The sequence below is a fragment of the Balaenoptera musculus genome, chromosome 11 (assembly GCF_009873245.2).
Source record: "Balaenoptera musculus isolate JJ_BM4_2016_0621 chromosome 11, mBalMus1.pri.v3, whole genome shotgun sequence".
Taxonomy (NCBI): domain Eukaryota; kingdom Metazoa; phylum Chordata; class Mammalia; order Artiodactyla; family Balaenopteridae; genus Balaenoptera; species Balaenoptera musculus.
The window spans coordinates 24943570-24969540 of record NC_045795.1 but is presented as its reverse complement, the minus strand read 5'-3'; the positions used below and the strand labels follow the sequence as shown (position 1 = coordinate 24969540).

The window sequence follows — 25971 nt, the reverse complement described above, 5'->3', positions numbered from 1 at the left end:
CAGAAATCCCGCTGTGCTAGCACCGGCAGCTAATGAGAACAGTGCTTCATTTGCTGTCAGAGGCAGCATGGGCTGGAGTTCTCAGACCCAAGTCAAGCAAATACGAACTTAAGAAGGAAACTCTTGTAAGAAGAGGAGAAGTCTGCCACTGTTGTTACACCAGGCTGCGGTGGTATCTGGGTTGGAACTGCAAGACCCCCAGTTGAGAGTATAGGTTGGAGGCCTGGTCAGGAGTCTGAGCTATGGTGGGCCACACAGACCCTGGAACTTTCCAGGGGATCCTCCTCACCAACAGTCACCCAGATGTGACACATTATTTTTTTTTTCATTTTTTAATTAATTAATTAATTAATTTATGGCTGCATTGGGTCTTTGTTGCTGCATGCGGGCTTTCTCTAGTTGCGACGAACGGGGGCTACTCTTTGTTGTGGTGCACAGGCTTCTCACTGCGGTGGCTTCTCTTGTTGCAGAGCACAGGCTCTAGGCATGCAGGCTTCAGTAGTTGTGGTATGTGGGCTCAGTAGTTGTGGCTCGCGGGCTCTAGAGTGCAGGCTTAGTAGTTGTGGCGCACGGGCTTAGTTGCTCCGCGGCATGTGGGATCTTCCTGGACCAGGGCTCGAACCCGTGTCCCCTGCATTGGCAGGCGGATTCTTAACCACTGCACCACCAGGGAAGCCCCTGACACATTCTTAGCTCACTGACAGTCATGGGTCTCTCAGTCTAACTGAGGATGTTGGATTGGGGCAACTGGAGAAATATCAATACATTCCTGGTATGTGTGTGTGTGTGTGCGTGTGTGCGTGTGTGTGTGTGTTTTTTGGGGATGGGGCTTACCACTTACTTTCTGATCTGAGAGCAAATGTGATTGAACCGAAAAAGGCTCTAGGTAGGGCAAGTTACAGGCAAACATAGACATTACCAGTTTACTTCTTAAATATTTATCAGCCTAAACTTTTTTTTAAAAATATTTATTTATTTATTTATTTGGCTGTGCTGGGTCTTAGTTGCCTCATGCGGGATCTTTTAGTTGCGGCGTGTGGGCTCTTAGTTGCAGCACGTGGGATCTAGTTCCCTGACCAGGGATCACACCTGGGCCCCCTGCATCAGGAGCTCAGAGCCTCAACCACTGGACCACCAGAGAAGTCCCAAAACTTGCTTGTCTGGAGAGGCCATATATAACATAGAAGTGAAACTGACAGGCTTTGGCATCAGACAGATCTGAATGTGAATTCCAGCTATGCTCACTGTGTGGTCTTGGGTAAGTTACTTAACTTTTCTAGGTCTCAGTTCCCTTATCAGCAAGCTGGAGATGATGATAACAATAGTACCCTCCAAATAGAGTTATTCTGAGGATTGAATGAGCTAATGCAGTCAAAGTGGTAGAACAGTACACTATTTAATAAATGTTCAGTACATGTCAGCTATAATCTTGGGAATGTGAAAGCTCATCATTTTTGGTAAAAGTCAAGTTTATTTAAGTCTAATTTATGTACAATAAAATTTGCCCCATTTGGTGTACATTTCTATGAGTTTTAACAAGCACATACAATCATGTAACCACCGCCACAATCAAGATGCATCACCCCCAAAAGTTCCTCTGTGCCCCTCTGTCATCACCTCCTCTCCCCACCCCTAACCCCAGGCAACCACTGATCTGTTTTCTGTCCCTATAGTTTTGCCTTTTCCTGAATGTCATATAAATGGAACCATACAGTATGTAGAAGAAAGCTCATCATTTTTAAAGGCTGACATATACTTGACATCCAATACATTTCTAAGTAGATTTAAAGAACCAAGATACAATTTTCATTCCAAATCAGATATGTTTCCCATTGACTTATAGAAGAGGTATGATTTTCTCAAATGCCTCCCGAGTAGTTCCTTTATGGGCAAGTGGGTCTTCCTCATACACTGTCTATCAGTCATTAAGTCTCAGCCTTGAGTCTGGGGTTGGCCAGGAGATCTCAAGTATTCAGAAAGGGGAAATACAAGTTCCCCTTCTTACCTGAATGGATAAAGGGAGGAGGAGAGAGTCATGTGAGGCACGAAGTGAGTCACATGGCTCTCCATCTCTCCATTTTAGGGGAAGTCTGGGGAGCTGTGGAGAGGAATGCCAAGGGCAGGGGCATTTCGTTTCTTTGTTTCAGTTCATGGCTTGGACACTGGGATGAGGTTGCCTTGCAACCTCCCTGCCCCAAACCTTGGAGGTAGCCACTCCTCAGTAAGCCTGGTAGCACCACAACTATTTCAGTTCCCATGTGGCATGGAGGGGCCCCAGAAGTCCCCTTGTGGAGGCGAAGGAGAAGAAGGAGCTGAGTTAAGAGTGGCCCACTGTGACCAGGGGAGGTGAGCCTAGAGCAGGGATCACGGGCTAATCCCCAGATCAGGGGCTCGACAGAGGACATGGCCTGGAGGGTTTAACACCAACAAGAGGCTGCAGAAGCCAGGCAGCCAGGAATCAGCCCCAAACCCTGGCCAAGAGGCCATATGTTGAGTGCATCTCCAGTCCACTTGGCTGTATGCAAAGGTCAGCAGGGAGGGGCAATGGGCAATGGTGGGGATCGGAGCACCAGGGACACTTCTGGATTCTAGAACCCCTCTACCCTAGTCCCATGATGACTCAGTCAGCACATCCCTCCCCGCAATCCCATCTCGGGGAAACAAAGGTGAGAGCAACAAAATCAGAAAGCCTAAGCATTTTCCCTCAATTATTGTTTGAATTATTGCAGCAGACTTAAGGTGAGTCAGTAGGCAAGAGCTTGAGAGGAAGTCAAAAGTTGTTTTCTCAGCTAACTTGAGCATAATGTGTATAAATCTCCAGCCCCGGTGCACTCCCATTACAACTTCACAGCCACTTTATCTTAATTTCTGATCTATTACCTCTTGACAGTGGCCTCTAAAACTGCAGCTTTAAGAATCATGGTCTCGCAACCATAGTCCAATAGTGCAACTCATTCCTCTGCAAATAACGATTTTTAAAAGTTTGTTACTCAGGGCTTCCCTGGTGGCGCAGTGGTTAAGAATCCACCTGCCAATGCAGGGGACATGGGTTCGAGCCCTGGTCCGCGAAGATCCCACATGCAGTGCAGCAACTAAGCCCGTGCGCCACAGCTACTGAGCCCGCGCTCTACAGCCCGCGAGACACAACTACTGAGCCTGCGCTCTAGAGTCTGCGAGCCACAGCTACTGAAACCCGTGGGCTTAGAGCCTGTGCTCTACAAGAGAAGCCACCACAATGAGAAGCCCATGCACCGCAACGAAGAGTAGCCCTTGCTCGCCGCAACTAGAGAAAGCCGGCACGCAGCAACAAACACCCAATGCAGCCAAAAATAAATAAATAAATAAATAAAAAGTTTGTTACTCAAATAGGCAGTCTGTAACCTGTCTTTAAGTTCAGGATTTCACCATCCAGATTTCTTCAATGAGCCCTCTCCCTTTCTCTTTGGATACACACAAAGCTACATCATGCCTTTAGATGCATTTCTGCATTTCCACAAAGTAATATGAGTTTTTCATAATGAGCAATTGAAATGGGATTTGGCTGCTAGGAGATTAAGAAAATGATTATAAATAACTGGAAAAACAAATGTCCTTTACTTGAGAGCAAATAAACTTCATTTTTAAAAATTTATTTATTTATTTGTATTTATTTTTGGCTGCACTGGGTCTTTGTCACCGCACACAGGCTTTCTCTAGTTGCGGTGAGCAGGGGCTACTCTTCGTTGCGGTGCACGGGCTTATTGGTGTGGCTTCTCTTGTTACAGAGCACGGGCTCTAGGCACGTGGGCTTCAGTAGTTGTGGTGCACGGGCTTAGTTGCTCCACAGCATGTGAGATCTTCCCGGACCAGGGCTCGAACCCGTGTCCCCTGCATTGGCAGGCGGATTCTTAACCACTGCGCCACCATGGAAGCCCAAGAGCAAACAAACTTTAAATGTTGCATGTTACAGTGCCACGGTGATCAAGTAATTAGTAGTTCCTATTGAAATAAGCTTAACCCAGGGAAACTCAATAGGCAATTATATTTTCCATGTGTAACTGGGCAGGAAAAAATATGAGATTTAAGAAGGTGGAAAAGGAACTTCTTTGTACATCTCTATTAAAATCAGATGTTGGAACCCAAATGCACTTTAAAGTATATAATTATTTTATTATTATTATTTATTTTTGCATCCTTTTATTACTTTGAAGCAAGGAAATCAATCTAGGGAAAAGGTGAGAGTTGGCATCTTGAAATGCATTGGGAAATTATAAACTATGAGAGCTATTGATAAAGCTGGTATTTATAGCTCCATCAAGGATTTTATATTATTTACATCTAGACTATATACACAATCAACGCCCACTAATCCATTCCAGGTAATTAGTGCTGTTTCCATTTTCAAAGTCACACAAGACTCTTCTTGCAGCCAAATACACATGAGACAGAGGTGCTTTGAGAGGGTCACTTGGATCAAGATTTAAAATACAACCATTTACAATAAAGGCCTTCCAAGCCAGACTGTTCATTTTGACATAAATTGGATCCAAACTGGCATCACTGAGGATGTATTTCTGGTATTCATCTACAAACACAAATTCTTGTGAGTGATGTCAGATAGGATCTGGGCATATAAGATGTCCATTGACCTGGTGAATTTCTGATTCTGAAAACTCTGCAAGAGTTTTCCCCCAAATCCCACCTTCAGATTCTGTAGCCGGGAGAAACAAATAGGAAGCATTAGCAAACAAACAGGAAGCATTAGCAATTGTCATTGACTTAGCACCTCAGTTCATTCCCCCAAGTCTGAAGTTCCCCCTTTTTTGGTGAGGTCTTCAGTTTCATACATTCATGTACTGATTTATTCATTTATTTGTCTTATTAGTTATTTACTGCTGTGTAACAAATTACGCCCCGAGACTTAGTAGCTTAAAACTACACGCGTTTATTACCTCTTGATTTCTGAGGGTCAAGAGTCTGGTGTGGCTTAGCTGGGTCCTCTGCTTCAGGGTCTCCCCACAAGGCTGTAATCAAGGCGTCGGCCAGGGCTGGGAGTCTCCAGTCAGGAAGCATCCACTTCAAAGCTCGTGTGGTTGTGGGGAAGATTCAGTTCCTTGCAGGATGTTGGACTGGACCTCAGCTCCTCCTGAGGCCTCCCTCAGCTCCTTGTGACATGACCATTTCCAACAGGGCAGCTTGCTTCATCAGAGCATGTAAGCTGAGAAGGTAACTAGCAAGATGGAAGATACACTCTTTCATAACCTAATAATGGAAGTGAGATACCCTCAACATTGCCATATCCCATGGTTCAGAAGCAAGTTTCTCAAGGTAAGGAGAATACACAAGGCTGTGAGTACTAGCAGGTAGGGATATTTGGGGGCCATCTCAGAGGTTGCCAATCACATGTGTTAAGAATTTGTTGAGCCCCTCTTAGCTGCATGACCCTGTGCCAGGTGCTGGGGATATAGTGACGACCACCCTTCTCTCATCACAACTCACAACCTATCTGGGGGAAAGGGAACAGACATTCAATAGATTATTGCAATTTGTGATAAACACACTAAGTTAGAAATACAGGGAATAAAAGCTCCAATCCAGTCTAGGTTGAGGGAGGTAGGATGTCAGGCAGGGACATTTCAATGGAGACTTAAAGAAGGACTGGCCCAGGATAGAGAAGGAGGAAGGAAGTTTTCCAGGCAGAGGAAACAGCCTGTGCAAAGATACTGAGGCAGGAAAGACTGTGTTGTATTTGAGGGAAGAGTGGCTGGAGTGTCGAGTGAGAGAGCAGGAACAGCAAGAGAAGGAAGTGAGGCCTTGTCTGCTGTCTTAAGGACTCTGGCCCATGGCCAGTGACCTTCTCAAGGAGGCCCTTGAGAAGTGACTTGGAGACCCCTTTGGCCACTTTTCTCTTCCTGAGGTCTTCTCTCTACTGGCCTGCAATCAGTCTTGAGGCTGTGACCATGCTCAGATGCACCGGAGTGCCTCATTCCTCTTTATCTTGTGATGATATCCTGCTGATATTGTACCATATAGACCCAAAAGCTCTTCTCCTCCCACCCATAGGATTTTTCTAAAGGTTTTCAAGCAAAATCAGATGTAGACCCCTAATATGTAAAACAGACAAAAGCAGAACCTCTCAGATCACAGACAGTTACAGGAGGAGAAGGTGCCCTTGGGAACACCTTTCCCCACATTCCCACTAGGGTTCCCAAGACACTTCTCTGGGGCTCTAGGACTCTGACAATCCTAGTTGGAGAAACATGTCCCTCAGCCACAACTTTGCCAAATATTATTCCCAAGGATTCATTCTTTCAATAAACCCTTACTGAACCCTTACAATGCATCAGGCAGGAGGGAGGCACTGAGCATACGAAGGTGATTAAGACAGTCTCCTCCTTCCATGAACTCACTAAGGAGGGATTCACATGGATGAATGACTCATCGCATTACGATGTGATGTGCAATTACAGAGGGTAAGGCAGGGAACCATGGTGGCTCAAAGGGGACACACGCAGAAAAGACTTCAGGAGTAGATGAAGCTTGAGTGAAGAGGAGTTTGCAGGTGAACAAGAGGCCTGGCGATACCTGTCTCTGAGGATTTGCCCTTGAAATCACTCCCTTCCCCCTGTACCTCTCAGATCTCACCATCTACACGGGGTACCCCCTCTCACTAGGCTAAAAGAAGAGCCCTAGGCTTTCAGTAGAAAGGCCTTGAGTGAGCTCCCAGGTTCCATAACAACCATGGTGTAAGCTCATATTGGGTTTTAATTTCTCACAGTTCCTGGATTGAGACAGAAGTTGAGCAACTTCACACAGTTGAAGACCCCATATTGTCTTTCCAAACTTCTCAATAGAGGGACTGAGCAGGGAACACTGGGTATCCCACCTTAGAGCATGTCTTCCCAACCAAGGCTCTTTTCAGAAGGGGCAGTGTACCTCCTGTCTGCTGTCAGAGTCTTAGATTGGGGTCACTCATCAGGTCGAGCATGTTCTGTTGGCTTCTGGGGTTCTCCCTGATGGGCCTCAACAGTCCAGAATTCTAGGGAGAGCTGGCTTCCATTTGCAAAGTAACTATGCAGAGATTTGACTAATCATTCCTAACAACAACTAAAAGCTCGTACCAGTCCTAAAACAGTAAATTCAGTCAATTTAAAGTTAAAATAGTAAAGGATGCAATATGCATTGCATATTGCATAGCCTCAGTATGCTAAGGCTATGTGATATCAGAACAACTGGCCATTCAGAGGAAAAGCCTTCAGGACCGGATGCTGGGTTGTGCAAGCCAGGCAGTCTGTTGTTTAATTGTTTTATCTCTGGTGACTCATACATCTTTAGCTTAGCCTCAGGCCAGGTTTGGATAATAACAGCAAAAGAGTCCAGCTCAACTCTCTCCTCCTCCCAAAGATCTTCCTTCCAACAGAAAAATAAGCTCTGTCTTTGTCCTACAAACTCAAACCACCTTTGGATTTTTCCACACATTGTAAGATCCTAGCATATTCTCTTGGGACACCTACACCTCTTACCTTGTTTCTATGTTGATTACAATTTTATACTGTTTTTCTCAGGGGATGCCTTTGACTACCAGAGTAGATGGTAAGCTCCTTTCAGGCTCAGGGAGTGCTTTCTCCATATTGGAAGTTATGGCTCTTTGTCATCTCCACTAGACTCAGCACAGTGTCAGGCAAGTAGGCACTCTATAAATATTTGTGTGTGAATGAATAACTATGGCCCGTCCTGTGTATTACGCAGCCAGTCTCCCTGACATGAGGGGACCCAGCCGGGGCATTTGTGAGGAAAGGAGGCAGTCTGGGAGGGCTGCAGGTGGTTCACAGCTGGCAGGCAACGTCCACAGACCCCAGGTCAAATACATGTGAAAATTAACATCTTTATGCCTCAAAAAAAAAAAAAAAAAAAAAAGAAAGGAAGAAAAAGAAAGAAACGCCCCTAATTGAACCTATATCGAGGGTGATTGCCATTTACTTAATCCCAGTTTGGACTACACATCACCAGGCTTCACTTGCACCCCTTCCTTTAGTTGTAAGTTAGCCATTTTTACCACATTTCACTTCTTTACCCTAGAAAGCATTTCCTGAAAACAGCTCACCGGAGGATTCTGCTAAGAGCAGAGAGTGGTTTTATTTCCTTTTCCTTCCAACTTTTGCCATTTACTGAGATGGCAGGCAGTTAGAGTTTCATCTCCTTGAACCTTGGTGAAAAATTGAAGAGCAGGTAACACAACCAGAGTATCATGATGTGCTTATTTAAAGATGGAATTTGCTTTTTAGTGCAAGCAAGGAGACGGCGTGGTCTCCGCCCTGGATAACGTGTCGGGAGGGGGCTAGGCTTCTGTTCTGAGGACAGCCTCTCCTGGCTTTATGACTGTGGGTGACTCACTCAACCATCTGGCAACTTTCTTCCTGCCATTAAAGGTGAGAAGTAGAGTGAGGATATTACGAATGGCTTCTCAGGCCTAAGGATGTCCATCCCGTCTAGGAAAAAGATCCACAAAAATTGTGCATTTCTGGAGTCACCTTTTCCATAAACTGGATCCTCTTCCCGTCTCCTCTGTTTCTAGCAAAGGGACCATTTTCCACTTGACACCTTTCCAGAGGCAATAGGTCAAGTCTTATCAAGTCTTCCTTTCCAAAGCCTGTGCATTTGTCCTTTTTTATACACCTCATTCATTTACTTAGTGACAATTACTAAGCATCAGTGAAATGCAAACCATTGTATTGGTTGCAGTGGATAAAAATAAGACTAAGAAGTGGATAGAAATAAGAAGAATTGGTTCTCGCCACTAAGAAGTTTACAAAGCTTCTTAAGGGTCACAGTTATCAACTATTTCTCAGGTATTTTCCTCACATGGAGAAACTAAAGGTCCAATTTGAATCTCCTGCCTGAAATCTCATCTATTTTCTCTATCAAGCATTCCACAGCCAAAATAAGATTCCTAAATAAACATTTTAATCATGTCATTTCATGGAGTTAAAACTTTCCCATAGCTCTTCACTGCTTACAGGATAAAGATCAAACTCTTAATTTAACTCAAGTTCAAGAGCTTCTAAATTTGGAATTAACTTATTTTCTGATCTTACTTCCCACAACTTCTCATTATAAATTTTCTGCTCAGACAAATTGGTCAGATTATTGTGCTAAAAGTGTATGTCCAGTCTATTTATTCATCTAGTCAAGAATGAATTGGATATCTTCTGTGTGGCAGTGCTATGATAAAGGATGGTGTACAGTTTCTGCACTCAAAGAGCTTATTCTTTAGACAAGGATACAGACAAATGAATTGACCATGACAATGACAGAAGGAACACTGGATGGAATTAAGCAATGGATGTGACGGGAGCACACAGAACCACGGCTAATCCAGCATTGCAGAAGTCAAGGAACATCACTCAGAGAAAATGACATCTAAAGTGAGCAGTTAGGCAAGAAGTTGAAGAAAGTGTGCGTCAGACAGAAAACGCAGTGTGTTCAATGGCCTGGTGATGAGAACAGGTTGGGTTTGAGTAACTTAGAGAATGTGAATCAGAATGGAATATGAAACAAGTGTGTGGTGTGTGTGGTGTGTGTAGGGAAATTGCTAGAGAGGCTGAAGAGGGAAGCAAGCCCAGATCACTGGAGATCTCATCAATGAGGCTAACAGGTTTAGGCTGGATGGGTTTGAAGCAGCAGATTCTCATGACCAGATTGGGCTGTCATCTAGAGAATGCTGTACCCGAGTCCCCCACATCCGAAGTGGAGTGCTTGGGAGTGTTAAGTAAGGTCTTTCTTTCTAGGATTATTGTTAATGATCTTGTTAAGATGTTTGATCAATTTCCCTGCATTAGTCCTAAAAGTATGAGAAATCCAACTGAGTCAGTCTTTGAGAATACAAGCTCTTATGGGGCCTTAAGAGAATAATGTAGGAGATTTGCCTAAATGAATACAGAGACTAGTCTATCACCTGGTTGTATTTCCTATCAAACTCTTGCCATAAAGATAATAGCTGTCGCTGGTTGAGTGCTCACTACAAACTCAAACACTCACATGACATTGAGTGAGATACCTACTACCACACCCATTTTCGTGATGAGAAAAGTGACTCAGTTTAAGCAACTGGCTCGAGGTCTTAGGGTTGATTGTAAATATTTGTTTATTATGAACAAAGAAAGCTGGAATTTGAACCCAGAACTAGAACAGGTAATTTTAAGGTCAGTTTAGTTGAAATTTACTCTGTATTAATCAAAGATGTTTCAGGATATTTCCTTTCTGTCACCCTTCCTCATATGACCAGGTATATAGGCTGCTCTATGCTTTGCCTAGATTAGTAGGTATATAACAGATACACATGGCGTTGGATGAAGAAACGAGTAAAGGAAGGATGTACAGGGAAGAGGGTGAGGGGTGTTTCGGGGTGATATGTACTGATGAGATATGGGTGAGCAGAATTTAAACCATGCAAAATGAGGAGGACTAATGCTTACCCCCCTGACTTCAACTCAGGCCCACACCTTATAGTAATAACCAGTTGGTTGGAGGGAAATTGCTTCTCTCCTATGGCCCATTTGGGAGGCGTGATGAATGGCTCCTTACATAAGGCTCCCTTGTATGGAGGAACACAAGTACACAGAACGGAGTCCTCCAAACACAGAGGCCCATGTCCAGGTTTTAAAAACCACCAACCAACCTGTACCCAGAAACAGCCGTTCATTTAGATGTGCAGGAACTGAACAACTTCAGAAATGTTCCAAGTCAAACGGCCCAGGGTATAAAACAAACAGCAGCAGCTTGCTTCCAGGGGTTTCCAGGAATCACCCTGCCCAATAAAGAAAACAACGGCCAAATCTGCTTGTTAACCAATTCTAGTCTGAGAAGATAACTCTGGGCCTCAATATTGTTTAACTATTTAACAATGGAAAAAACAATGAAAATGATCCAAGACCTTGAAAATAGGTTAGGAACTCAATGAGAAGTCAATATTTCAGTTGATATCCCACTACTTACTATCTACCCTAGGAAGCAAGTGCACAGATGCTTATCACAACATTGCTTGTGATTGGAAAAAACCCAGAAAACAACCTAAATATCCATGAATGGGAGAAGACCCTTTAATCATGGGTCATGATTAATGACCCATGTGTAGTCATGTTGTGGAATATCATACAACAAGGAAAAGGAAGTACTAATGGGTACTAATAAGTACTCAGGGGGCTAACTCTCCTTGTCAGTTGAGTGGAAAAAGTAAACTGCAGGATAATATGGACAGTTTGACAACCTTTGAGTATTAAAAAAGAGAAAGTAAAACTAACTTTGAGTAATGCTATATCTTTTCTGAGAGTAAATGTATTGGAAAAAGTTCTGGAAAGATACATAGCAAATGGATGAGTGGTCACTTCTGGAGAGGAGAACAGGATGGGGGTGAGGGCAAAGTGGGCTCTTCAGTTTTATTTATAATGTTTTTATAAGCAGATATATTCATGTATTTGTTGTATAATTATAAATTAGTATTAATTATAAAATATATCATAAGTTCACTTGAAAAAGAACAGGCTTTAGGGTTACTAATATGAGGATCTCACTTAGCTATCTGCCAAATTCATGTAGGAAAAAGAAAACAAAAAATTCTTAAGGAAATTTAGACTTCTCAAGGAAGAATTTCCACTGGTGTCATTGAGACTAAGAAACCATGTTTTCCACTAGTTGGTGTTTTGAGACTACAAAACAGATAACCAAATGAAACTGTTAAGACTTTCTTTCTGAAAACCTTTATTACTGGGACATACTTAATGAGTAAACTTAGAAGTAAGTAAGAACCACCCCCACCAGAATAAAGTGAAATTGAGTAAATTATCTACAGTTATGATTAGTTTTCCAATATATGACCAATTTTTGATTGGAGGACACTAATGAAAAAAATTATGTTCATAATAGCAGCAGCAGAGCATAAAGCATCCTAGAATACACAGGCATGATATGACCAAAACTTTATTAAGAAATATGCAAGTAGGTTGAAATAAATGGAGAGGTAGATTACATTGCTGGGGGGAAAAAAAAATGACTGTTGGAAAGGATGAACAAATCCTTCTCAAATTAACTTACAAGATTAAGCCAATCCCATCGAAAAATCCCAATGGAATTTTGTTTTGTTGTTGGAATTTGAGGACATGATTCTAAAATTCACTTGAAAGAACAGAATGATGAAAAAAATTAAGATTTTTCTTGTTCCACTACATATTAAAGTATAACACAGAATGTCAGTTTTTAAATGTTGTGGTATTGTTATAAGAATCAAAAGAAGAATTAATACAACAGAATAGAACTTCTGTCCTGAAACAGTTCTATCAATACATGTATGTGAGATAAATATCACAATCCAATGATAAAAGGAAAGATTATTCAACAGATGATATATATTTTTAATAGGCTATATGAAAAGAACGACAAAGCCAAGCCTAATTCCAGAAATTTTGGCCTCAAAATTTCCATATAACAATAAGACATACAATTTTTATTTGAAAATGTAGATTAAGATACAATTGATATTCAGAGAGAAGGACATTCTAAACATAAACAAAAAAGAGGTCATAAGAGGAAAGATTATGTTTTGAGCATAGAAAAAAGTAAAACTCTTTTACAGGGCTCCTGAGTTACATGATTACAGAGGAATGGTGACTGCGGGAGCTTGCCCAGCCCCACAGCCTTGCTTCTGCATACCAAAACCACCACCATCCAAATGAAATGAAGGCAGAACTGAAAAGCACTTCTTCAACATATGTGACAAAGAGATTCAGATGGACTGATCTTTTTACAACATAGGACACCACCTCCCTCTTTTCAATCCTTCCGAGAACTCCATCTCATTCTAAGCAGAGACCAAAGTCTTCCAGCGGCCTCAAGGCTGTGCCACCTCTGTCCTCATCTCCTCCCACTCTTTCCCTCTATTTCTCACTCCAACCATACTGGCCATCTTGTACCCTGAACCCACCAAGCACAGTCCCACTCCCTGGCCTTTGCTCTTGCTCTTCCCTTTGTCTAAGCATCTCTCCCTCATTTTCTTCAGACCTCTATGTCACTTTAAAAATGGTTACCCCTCTTTGAGGGCTTGCTTTATTTTCTTCCATGGCACCAGTCCCCACTGACATTCCACATATTTACTTGTTCTTCTGTTTTCTGTCTACATGCCTCTTGAACATATGCTGCATGAGGGCAGGTGTTGTGTCTACTATGATTACGTCTCTATTTCCAGCATCTTAAACAGTATCTGCATATAGTACTCCGAATAAATATACTTATTAATTAGTACTTTTATTACAATTAACAGAGAACCATTTGAGCTACCTTAAGTTAAAATTGACTAAGGGTGGGAAGGCAGCTAGACCTCAGTTACTAGAACCAGCACGAGAACATTATCAGAATCTGAGACTGCTCTCTTTCTCTCTCTTCTGCTTCATACTTACATTTCCCTGCAGGCCTCCATCTCTGTTTCCCAGAGCACATGGTGGTCAAAGAGTCCCCAGAAGCACCCAAGTTTTACCATAACTTGTCCAGCTACTTGGAGAGAAGATGATCTGACTCTGTTGGTTCTATTCCAACTCCCTGGGGAAGGCTGTGATTAACTTGGTTGGATTGAAGTCTATCCCAGGACCAACTGACTGTGGCCAGGTGACCAACTGACTGAGGTGGGTCAGAAGTTCACATGAAATCATGGCTTCCCTGCTGCAACCGTATGGGCAGAGGAGAGGGCAATTCCTAATGAGATGTGTTATGCAGATAAGCTAACAGGTGTCTGCTACAACATAAAATTAACTCCTTCAGATCAATTATTTAAAATGCCAACCCCTAATTTAAAAATGAAAATGATACAAGCATAATTTGCAGAAAAGGAAATACCACTGTCCAATACATTTTAAAAAGGATTTGACCTCATTTATAGCCCAAGTTTAGTCTAAATTAGTATACTGCTGGGCAAAATATTTGTCACAATATGACAAAAGGTTAATGTTCTGAATATATAAAGAGTTCAAAAACATTGAAAAATGAAAGATATTAACACTGCCTGGAAAAGGCAGGGGATATGAAAAAACTATTCTTAAAAGGGAGAAAGCCTGGAAAGATACCCACATTCATGGACTGGAAGACTTAATAGTGTTAATGTGTTAGTACTATCCAAAAGCGATATAAAAATTTAATGCAATTCTATTAAAATTTCAATGGTGTGTTTTACAGAAATAGAAAAATCCATCCTAAAATTCATAGGGAATCTCAAGGGACCCCTAATAGCCAAAAAAAATCTTGAAAAAAACAACAAAGTTGGAGGTCTCATATTTCATGAATTTAAAACTTATTACAAAGTTACAGTAATCAAAACAATATGGGAATGACATAAAGACAGATATGAAGACCAATGTAATAGAACAGAGAGCCCAGAAATAAACCCTCATATAAATGGTCAAGGAATTTTTCACAAGGATGCCAAGACCATTCAAAGAGGAAAGGACTGTCCTTTCAACATGGCTTTGGGAAAATTGGGGATCCACAGGCAAAATAATAAAATTGGACGCTTACTTTACCCCATATACAAAAATCAACCCAAATGGATAAAAAACCTAAGGGTAAGACCTAAAACTATAAAACTCCTAGAAGAAAACAGAGGAAAACCTTCATGACTTTAGATATAGCAATGATTTCTTGGATATGACACTGAAAGCACAGGCAATAAGAGCAAAAATAGACAAATGGGATTACATCAAACTTAAAAACTTCTGCACATCAAAGGAAACAATTCTCGTAACGAAAAAGCAACATACAAAATGGGAGAAGATATTTGCAAATTATGTATCTGATAAGGAGTTGATACCCAGTATATATAAAGAACTTCTACAACTCGACAACAAAAAAACAAATAACCCAATTAAAAAATAGCCAAAGGACTTGAATATACATTTCTTCAAAGATATACAAACAACCAACAAGCATATGAAAAGATGCTCAGCATCACTAATCATTAGAGAAATGCAAATCACAACCATACCTCACACCCATTAGCATGGACACTATCAAAAAACCAGAAAATAACAAGTGTTAGTGAGAATGTGGAGAAATTGGAACATTTGTGCACTGTTGGTGGGAATGTGAAATGGTGTAGCTGCTATGGAAAATAGTATGGAGGTACCTCAAAAAATTAAAAATAGAATTACTTTATGATCCAGCAATCCCATTACTGATAATATATCCAAAAGAATTACTTGCACACCAATGTTCATTACAGTATTCACAATAGCCAAGAGGTGGAAGCAACCAAAGTGTTCATCAACAGGTGAATGGATAAACAAAATGTGGTATATACATACAATAGAATATTAGTCAGCCAAAAAAAAAGGAAATCCTGTCACATGATAAAACATGGGTGAACCTTGAGGACATTATGCTAAATGAAATAAGCCAGCCACAAAAAAGACAAATACTATATTATTCTATTTATATGAGGTATCTAAAATAGTCAAACTCACAGAATCAGAAAGTAGAATGGTGGTTGCCAGGAGCTAGGGGGAGGGGGAAATGGGAAGTTATTCTTCAATGGGTTTACAGTTTCAGTTTCACAAGATTAAAAAGTTATAGAGATTTGCTGTCCAATATGAATATACTTAACACTACTGAACTGTACACTTAAAAATGGTTAAGATGGGGGCTTCCCTGGTGGCGCAGTGGTTGGGAATCTGCCTGCCAATGCAGGGGAGACGGGTTCGAGCCCTGGCCTGGGAGGATCCCACATGCCGTGGAGCAACTGGGCCCGTGAGCCACAACTACTGAGCCTGCGCATCTGGAGCCTGTGCTCTGCAGCAAGAGAGGCCGAGACAGTGAGAGGCCCGCGCACCACGATGAAGAGTGGCCCCCGCTCGCCGCAACTAGAGAAAGCCCTCGCATAGAAACGAAGACCCAACACAGCCAAAAATAATAAATAAATAAATAAATTTTTTTAAAAAATGGTTAAGATGGTAAATTTTGTATGTCTTTTACGAAAAACAAAAACAGAAAACAAAAACCCAGGTGGATTTGTACATGCATTCAAGTTTGAGTTGTATTCTTCTACATCCTAAAAACCCTGAAATTGTACCTAGAGTTTCAAAGCTTTGATACCCTTAAAAATTATTTTATAGATGTGGTCTGGAGAATATAACAAAACAACATTTGAACAAAGCAATGAATAAGATGGAAAGAGACAATGAATTACAACGTTCAAAAGTAGCATCCACCAAGGAGATTTAATGTTGATTTGCAGATTCAATACAAATAAGACTTTCGCTAATTGGCCAGAGTGGGAAATCCTAACTGTTAAAAAAAACTATTGATAATCAAAGAAATTTGGTGATTCCTCTTTCAGGCATAATGACCCACTTAGTAAGATCAAACAAACAAACATACTATTCCCATCAAGTTGTCAAATTTAAAACATAAATACAATGTAAAAAAACCATATTGAGAAATAATATACATACAGGAAAGGGCAAAATCTTAAATGTAATAGTCAATGAATTTTGATCCCTATGTGCAACGCCCACACACACACACACACACACACACACACACACACAGTGAAACCACATAAATAAAGATACAGACCACTTCCAAAACTGTGGCAGACTCTCTCATGCTCCCTCCCCAGTCAATCCCTCTTGAGAATGTTTTGGAGCTGATACTCAGTACTTGTAATTATGTTGTGTGACACGCACTTCCGTACATCATTAATAGGAGTGTAATAAGTGGATGTTTTCTATAAGGCAATTTTATAATATTATCCAAAGTATTCATAATTCTTAAATTTCTTTACTTAGGAAGGAATTGAATTTCCTGGAGTCTATCCTAAGCAAATAATATGAGATTTAATAAAACATATACATATAAGGATGCTCATCACTGCAAAAATGTTTTCAATAAGTTAGAAATTGCAAAGATATAAGTCAAAGAATACAAATTTTCAGTTAAAGAAGAATAAGTTCTGAGGATCTAATGTACAGCATAGTGACTACAGTTATTCATACAGTACTGTATACTTAAGATTGTTGAGAGTGGATCTTAAACATTCTCCCTACAAAAAAAAAATTTTTAAGTTAACTATGTGAGGTGATGGATGTGTTAATTATTTTGATCTTGGTAATCATTCCAAGATGTAAATGTATATCAAATCATCATGTTGTATAATTTAAATATATACAATTACATTCGTCAATTATTTCTCAATAAAGCCTGACAAAAAATAAAGCACACACAAAAAACTAGAAATAGCCTAAGTAATCATCACAAGGGAATGGTTAGATATTAATATATACACTTGATGAAATAGTTTGCAATCATTAAAAATTAGGTTTTTAACAAATTTATTACATGAAAAAACACTCATAATCATTAGGTATTAATTACTAAGGATGAAATAAAATGGGAAATTCAACATGATACTAATTTTGAAAAACATTAATGAAAAGAAACTAGCTTGGTATTATCTCTAGCTAATAAACATATAGGAAATTTTTATTTTTTCTTTTACTTCTTATATTTTCCAAATTTTTTATAATCACATGATTATATATGTAGAGAATATATATAAAAAGATATATGTAGATATATAGATATATCATATGATATGTATAATCAGAAAAAACCTTATCAGAAAAAGTAAGTTAGGAAAGTAAACAAATTATCATTGGTTCGGTTCCTTTGAGGATGAAATAACTGCAATTCCCATATAATTTACACTGGAGACATGAATAACAAAAACAACAAAGTACAGATAGATCAAAGTCAAATGCAGACATCTATGAAGAATCCCATGACACACCTTGTGTTATAGACAATTGACAAAGGCTCATCATTTCAATGTTTTGTCAAAAGGAAAAGACTGTGAAAGCTGCATAAAATTCTGTGCTATTCCTACAACGGAAAGAAAGGCGGAAATAAAAGAAAAATCCCAAGTCTCTATAATGACTCATTTTCATCTTCTTTCCAGAGTTCACAAGAGATGTCAAAACCAATCCAATCTGGAAGCTTCTGGATGGGACCCAAAGTCCTTCTGACACCCACAGAACACAGATGACACAGAAGAAACAAACATCTGACCTGCTCTTTAGTAGTTTTGAAGTTCTTTACCAAAGAGCAAAATTTAAGGCCTGTATTCCCTGGTGGATCCGTAAATAACTCTCTCTCTGCTTTATTTTTACTGAAAGTTGGAGGGAAAATAAACTTGCCAAGGTTTGTGCAACACAATCCATATAGATGGAGCAAGAACATATTAGAGTTTTGATTTGTATTTAGTTTCATGTCACCTTTTAAAAATTTCTATTCCCCCTGTGTACAGGCTATATCAGCACAGTGGTACATGAATGTACTTTTAAAATAAATATACATACACATATGGGATGTTCATGCTCACATTTTTTAATGGTAGGGGTATATGCAAAAAAAAAAATCGCAGACTATCAGTCTAGACTGGAGGATCTCAGCCTCAATTAACTGTGAAATATGTTGCAGTGAATGTTTTACTGGTAATAATGAAATATTATATCAGATTGGGATTTTTAAAAATCAGAGCAGATTCAATTTATCACTCTCAGTTCTTATACAGGTAGTGTGCTTTACCTTTTTTTTTTTTTTTAAAGACTTTATTTTTTAAAGCAGGTTAAAGTTCGCAGCAAAATTAAGAGAAAAGTACAGAGATTTCTCACATACCTCTGTTCCCACACATGCACAGCCTCCCCATTATCAGCATCCCCCACCAGAATGGCACATTTGTTATGACTGATGAACCTCCACTGACGCATCATTATCACCCAAAGTCCATAGTTTACATTAGGGTTCATTCTTGGTGTTGCACATTCTTTGAGTTTGGACAAATGTATAACGACATGTATCCATCATTATAGTATCATACAGAGAATTTTCACTACCCTAAAAATCTACTATGCTCTGCCTATTCATCCCTCCCTCCACCCTCCAACCCTGGCAACCACTTATCTTTTTACTGTCTCCATCGTTTTGCCTTTTCCAGAATGTCTTATAGTTGGAATCATACAGTATGTAGCCTTTGCAGATTTTCTTCTTTCACTTAGCAACATGCATTTAAGCTTCCTCCATGTTTTTTCATAGCTTGATAGTTTATTTCTTTTTAATGATGAATAATATTTCATTATCTGTATGTACCACAGTTTACAAATCCATTCATCTACTGAAGGACATCTTGGTTGCTTCCAAGTTTTGGCAGTTATGAATAAAGCTGCCAAAAACATCTGTGTGCAGAATTTTGTTGAACAGAAGTTTTCAACTCCTTTGGATAAATACCAAAGAGCATGATTGCTGGCTCATATGGTACGGTATGTTTAGTTTTCTCAGAAACTGCCAATTGCCTTCCCAAGTGGCTGTATCATTTTACATTCCCACTAGCAATGAATGAGAGTTCCTGATGCTCCACATCCTCACCAGGATTTGGTGGTGTCAGTGTTTTGAATCTGGCCATTCCGATAGATGTGAAGTGGTATCTCACTGTTATTTTAATTTGCACTTCCCTGATGACATATGATGTGGAATATCTTTTTATTTGCTTACTTGCCATTTGTGTATGTCCTTTGGTGAGGTGTCTGTTAAGGTCTTTGGTCCATTTTTTTATTTAAAAAAATTTTTAAATAAATTTATTTATTTATTTATTTTTATTTTTGGCTGTGTTGGGTCTTCATTGCTGTGTGCAGGCTTTCTCTAGTTGCGGCGAGCGGGGCCTACTCTTCTTTGTGGTGCACAGGCTTCTCATTGTGGTGGCTTCTCTTGTTGTGGAGCATGGGATCTAGGAGCACAGGCTTCAGTAGTTGTGGCTCATGGGCTCTAGAGCGCAGGCTCAGTAGAGCTTAGTTGCTCTACTAAGGGCTTAGCTGCTCCGCGGCATGTGGGATTTTCCTGGACCAGGGCTCGAACCCGTGTCCCCTGCATTGGCAGGCAGATTCTCAACCACTGTGCCACAAGGGAAGTCCCTCATGTTATTTATATTAATGCTAATTTTTAAAAAAATCAACATATGGCACATTAAGATAAGTTTTATCTAAGCCTATTCTTCAGTTGTAATATTTCCTTGCCATGTTAATATACATGTAAAGAAATGAGCTGAAAAACAACTCATCTTGCATTGTAAATAAAGTTTAAAAATTAGACAAACCCTGTGGTTTTCCATGTTGTATTATAATTTTTAAAAATCCAAATGACTGATTTATCAGATGGATAAAATTGTATTAATGTCAAATCAAGAAGAAAAAGTCGGTAGTACTACTTTCTTATTTTTCTTCTGTAAAATATTTTCAGATATTTTTCAATATCTGGATAGATCATGAAAGAGCGGCATGGTTGTGAACATCACCCATCATTCACGTTGCAGTAGGAAAAAGACGAGAACCTTGGGCCTATATTTCAGTCCCATCTGAAGAGATCATCTCTATATCGGTATTCCAGAAATCCAGAGTGATCCTCAGTCTCCAGGCAGTTCACGTGGACTGGACTTTCAGAAGTGCAGATGGTGTCAGAACCTGGAGGGACCCTGAGGCAGAGTGATGGGAAGGAGAGAGGTGTGGAGTCAGGAACAGATGACAGTCACAAGTAAGTCGATGTGTTGACTTGTTCCAGTTTCCCCAGAGATAGACTGACCATTTGTCAGGAAAGCATTTTAAGTCAACACCTCCAGCTATACACAGCTTAACTTAGCCATTGATGGGATCATAAGACGTAGGATTAAAGTGAGAGGTCACTTCATTCCCTTTAGATCTCATGGTGATTTTGTCAAGCCTAGAAGGCAGTGTGTGTCAGAAGGGTGACAATCAAGAGCCAAAAGGAAAACACCAAACTAAACCAAACCAAACCAAACAAACAACACAAAAACAAGCAACAAAGTCCTTCTAGTCTTTGTACTAGAGATGGTGAACAGATTGTTTCTCAGATAACTGAGAAATGGCCTTAAGTTGTAATAATCAGAATTTAGACATAACATAATTTTGGTACAGATGTGATAGAGAGCCCAGGGGATTAAAAATCTGGTGATAAATAGGGAAGTGGGTAAGATTTTCAGAGGAGAGACTTAGTTAACATTGGAATGGGTTATATTGATGAAGATTGTTCAAAGGACATTTGTTCTCAGCAGACATTAAAACAGGATAGAATCTCACTCCGCTTGGCCAGCACAAATTAATTCTCAGGCCTCTTAAGATTTTGCAACTCTATGATTCTCTATAGGGTGCAATAAAATTTTACTACCACATTTTTCCTATGGAATGTCATGAAATGGACATCTCTCAGAAGTGGATCATCCTGGTCAAAGTAAACCCCACTTCCTTATGCCTAACACAGCCACACAGGGACATATAACCTAAGATTTGTGATTTGGGGGGATAATCTTCAGGACATTAAACAATGATCCTTAACACTGGCTGCATATTATAACTATCTGAGGAGCTTTAAAAAAATTGATGCTGCAAGACTTTCAGTACACTGAAAACTGTAAAACACCATTGAAAGAAATTACAGAAGACGTAAATAAATGGAAACATTTCATGTTAATGGTTTGGATGGCTTAACACTGTTAAGACGGTAATACTCTTCAAATTTATATACAGAGTCAATGCAATTCCTATCAAAATCCAGTCTGGCTATTTTACAGAAAGTGGTAAGCTGATCCTAAAACTCATATGGAAATTCAGGGGACCCAAAATAGTCAAAACAATCTTGAAAAGGAACAACAAAGTTGTAGGACTCACGCTTCTTAATTTCAAACTTACTACAAAGCTACAGAAATCAAGACTGTTGGGTACTGGCATAACGTTAGACATATAAATCAATGGGATAGAATTGAGAGTCCAGAAATAAACCCACGTGTCTATGGTCAGTTGACAAGACTGCCAAGACATTCAGTGGGGAAAGAATAGTCTTTTCAACAAATGGTGATAGGACGTGTGATACTGTGATTCACACTAAGATATGTTTGGTCTTCATCCCCATTTCTGGCACAAAACTTGTTGTGGATTGGTTATGATTTCAAATCCACTTGTTTATGACTTAAGTGAAGTCGTTTGATCTAAGGGTGACTTTGTTTATCTTGAGGAAGCTGTGCCAAGATGATGTCATTGACATCTGCTGTGGATCAGCACACAGTAGTTCAGCTATTGAGAGGTGTCGCTGAGGGGCTGATGGATCAGAACATATGGAAGAGTGGCTAACACGTGATGGACATTTACACTTTAAATACCGAGTATTTGTGAAGGTTTACCGAGAGCATTCAGTCTGTGCAAGGCTATTCTTTGCTGATCAAAATAGCTCTCCGAAGAGCTTAAGACACTGGCTCCTGCCATGGCCACTCCTGGTCGGCAGTGGTGTTAAACCATGCAGCAGTCTCAGGAAAAGAAGGGACATCTGTTCCTGCCTTGGCGAGGCTACTCCTCAGAGGAGTGGTGCAAACGTGTAAGGGTCCCCGGAGCAGCCCACCTTACTGGCCAACACTGGCACCTTCACTCCACTAGCATTGAGCTCTAGCAACAAAAGGGACTTTCTGTTGGCACTGGCAGCTGGATATCTGCTCTTGGGTGACTAAGCTGACTCTACTGAGAACCAGCTTGTAGAAAGGTACACCTCAACTAAATTTGGACTTACTTCTTTCACCTCCCCTCTGCCTGGGGCAGTAGTATAATTCATCTGTCATTGGTTTGAAGTACGAAATCTCTTTATTGGCTTATTAAGAGACATTATCCTGTATGCTATTGGCTTGTGAAATATTACTATTATAAATTACATTACTGCCTTGAACCTGTGTTAAACAAATTATTGGCAAAGACAATCTCAGTCTCTGAGCATAATTTGCTGGACAAAACAGAACTCCCAAAACACTTGGAATTTCCTAAGTGATGAGAGCCATAAAGGTTTTTTGTTACGTTAATGAGGAGACTTTTGGAAAGCACCTAAGGATGGTGGCTGGTTGCCAGGAGAATCAACCCTGTGATTTGAATGTTGGAACTTTCAGTCCCACTCCCCTGAACTCCAGGGAGGTTGAATCGATTGCCCATAGCCAGTGATTTAATCCATCATGTCTAAGCAATGAAGCCTCCATAAAAACCCAAAAGGACAGGATTCAGAGAGTAGAGAAAAGATGGGGCCAAGATGGAGGAGTAGACAGACCATGAGCTCACCTCTTCTCACGAGCACACCACAATCACAACTATTTGCAGAACAACCATCAGTGAAAAAGACCAGAGCCTACCAGAAAAGATCTTCTACAGCTAAAGACATAAAGAAGGAACCACAACAAGATGGGTAGGAGGGGCATACTCATGATATAATCAAGTCTCATACTTCCAGGTGGGTGACCCACAAACTGGAGAATAATTACATCACAGAGGTTCTCCCACAGGAGTGAGAGTTCTGAGCCCCACGTCGGGTTCCCCAGCCTGAGGGTCCTGCAATTGGAAGATGAGCCCCCGAGTATTTGGCTTTAAAGGCCAGTGGGGCTTAATTTTGGGAGTCCCAAAGGACTGGGGGGAAACAGAGACTTCATTCTTAAAGGCCACACACAAAATTTCACACTCTCCAGGACCCAGGGCAAAAGCAGTAATGTGATAGAAGCCTGGGCCAGACATACCTGCTGATATTGGAGAGTCTTTGGAGAGGCAGTAGGCGGCTGTGGCTCACCCTGGGGACACGGACACTGGCAGCAGCCAACTTGGGAGCTTCTTTTACAGCATGGACACTGGTGCTGGCAGGCGCCACTGTGAAATACTCATTAGCACCAAGACGTGGCCCCACCCAACTGCCTGCAGGCATCAGTGCTGAGATGCCTCGGCCAAACAACTAACTGGGAGGGGACACAGCCCACCCCACATCAGCAGGCAGGCTGCCAAAGGCTTCCTGAGCCCACAGCAACCACTAGACATGCCTCTAGACATGGCCCTACCCACCAGGAAGCCTGCCCTAGCCCCTGGACCAGCTTCGCCCACCAGGAGGTAGACACAAGCCACAAGAAAACCACAGTCCCACAGCCTGCTGACCCAGCCTGCCCATAGCAGGCCAGACCCTGCGCTGCCACCAGCTGGGCCATGGCCTCGAGCTTTGGGACACCCTGGACTCCACACCCAACTGTGTCAGGAATCAGCCCCCCACACCAGAGATCTGACACCAGCTCTGGGATCCCTGGGCCCTGCAGCCAGACTCCAGGACCTGGCTCTGCCTGCTAGTAGTCTGGCACTAATCCCAGGACCTGGTTTCACCCACCAGTGGGTGGGCAACTATCCTGAAGTCTTCTAGACCCTGAATCCACCCACCAGTGAGCCAGCACTAGCCCCAGAGCCCCCTGGGGTTCTGCAGTCAGCCACCTCATGACCTGGTCCCGCCACCCAGCAGCCAGCAGCCTCTGCACAAGGCACGGCCTAGCAACCAACCAGACTAGGAGCCAACCAAGCCTACCAGACTGCCCACATAGTCAGCCTGCCACAACAGAAGGACCCATGCAGCCCTCCTAGGGGGAATGCTGAGAGCATATAGCTTGGGTGACGAGAGAGGAGTACACTGCTAGGACACATAGGATGTCTCTTACAGAGGGCCACTTCTCCAAGGTTGGGAAACGTAACTAACCTACCAGATACATAAAAATGCAAACAGCAACTTAGGCAAAATGAGGTGGCAGAGGAACACGTTCCAGACAAAGGAACAAGATAAAGCCTCAGAAGAACTAAGTGAAGTGGAGATAGGCAATCTACCTGAGAAACTGTTTGGGGTAATGATAATAAAGATGATCAAAGAACTTGGGAGGAGAATGGATGCACAGAGCAAGAATTTAAAAGTTTTTAACAAAGAGTTAGAAAATATAAGAAAAGCCAGAGATGAAGAATACAGTAACTGAAATGAAAAAACACGCTAGAAGGAATAAGTAGTAGACTAAATGACACAGAGGAACAGATAAGTGAGTTGGAAGACAGAGCAGAGGAAATCACTGCCACTGAACAGAAAAAAGAAAACAGAATGAAAAGAAATGAGGACAGTTTAAGAGACCTCTGGGACAACATCAAGGGCAGTAATATTTGCATTATAGGGGTCCCAGAAGGAGAAGAGAGAGAGGAAGGGGCTGAGAACATATTTGAAGACATAATAGCTGAAAACTCCCCTAATCTGGGAAAGGAAACAGTCACCCAAGTCCAGGAAGCACAGAGAGTCCCATACAGGATTAACCCAAAGAGGAATACACCACAACACACTGTTATCAAAATGACAAAAATTAAAGATAAAGAGAGACTATCAAAAGCAGCAAGGGAAAAGCAACAAATAACATACAAGAGAACTCCCATAGACTATCAGCTGATTTTTCAGCAGACACTCTGCAGGCCAGAAGGGAGTGGCACAATATATTTAAAGTGATGAAAGGGAAAAACCTACAATTAAGAATCTCTACTCAGCAAGGCCCTTGTTCAGATTTGATGGAGAGATCAAAAGCCTTACAGACAAGCAAAAGCTAAAAGAATTCACTAAACCAGCTTTACAACAAATGTTAAGGAACTTCTCTAGGCAAAAAAGAAGGCCACAACTAAATACAAGGAAATTACGAAATGGAAGTGCTCATTGGTAAAGGCAAACATGCAGACAGGGTAGGAAATAATCCATGCACAAAGCTAGTAGGAAGGTTAAAGGACAAAAGTAGTAAAATCATCTATATCCACAGTAAGCAGTTAAGGGATAAAACAATTAGATGAAAAATATGATTATCAAACAGTAATTGTGAGGGGAGGAGAGTACAAATCAAATGCAGGGTTTTAAAAATGCATTTGAAATTAAAACAATCACCTATATATATATAGACTACTCTATAAAAACTTCATGGTAACCACAAACCAAAAATCTATTAATAGATATACACAAAAAAGAAAAAAAGGAATCCAAACATAACACTAAAGACAGTCATCAAATTACAAGAGAAGAGAACAAAAGAAGAAGAAAGGAAAAAAT

General features: G+C 40.9%; 1 long non-coding RNA gene across 2 annotated transcripts in view; it reads right to left on the bottom strand.

Moving 5' to 3' along the window:
• The window catches only part of LOC118903837, a 58213-nt gene that overhangs the window by 2891 nt on the left and 29351 nt on the right, over window positions 1-25971 (bottom strand). The window contains exons 2-3 of one of the 2 annotated variants that reach the window (XR_005021876.1): window positions 10658-10786; window positions 4932-5209 (exon numbers count right to left, since the gene is read on the bottom strand). This is a non-coding gene — a long non-coding RNA (uncharacterized LOC118903837). The remainder of the gene's footprint in view (window positions 1-4931; window positions 5210-10657; window positions 10787-25971) is intronic. The other variant, XR_005021877.1, reaches the window with a different exon arrangement.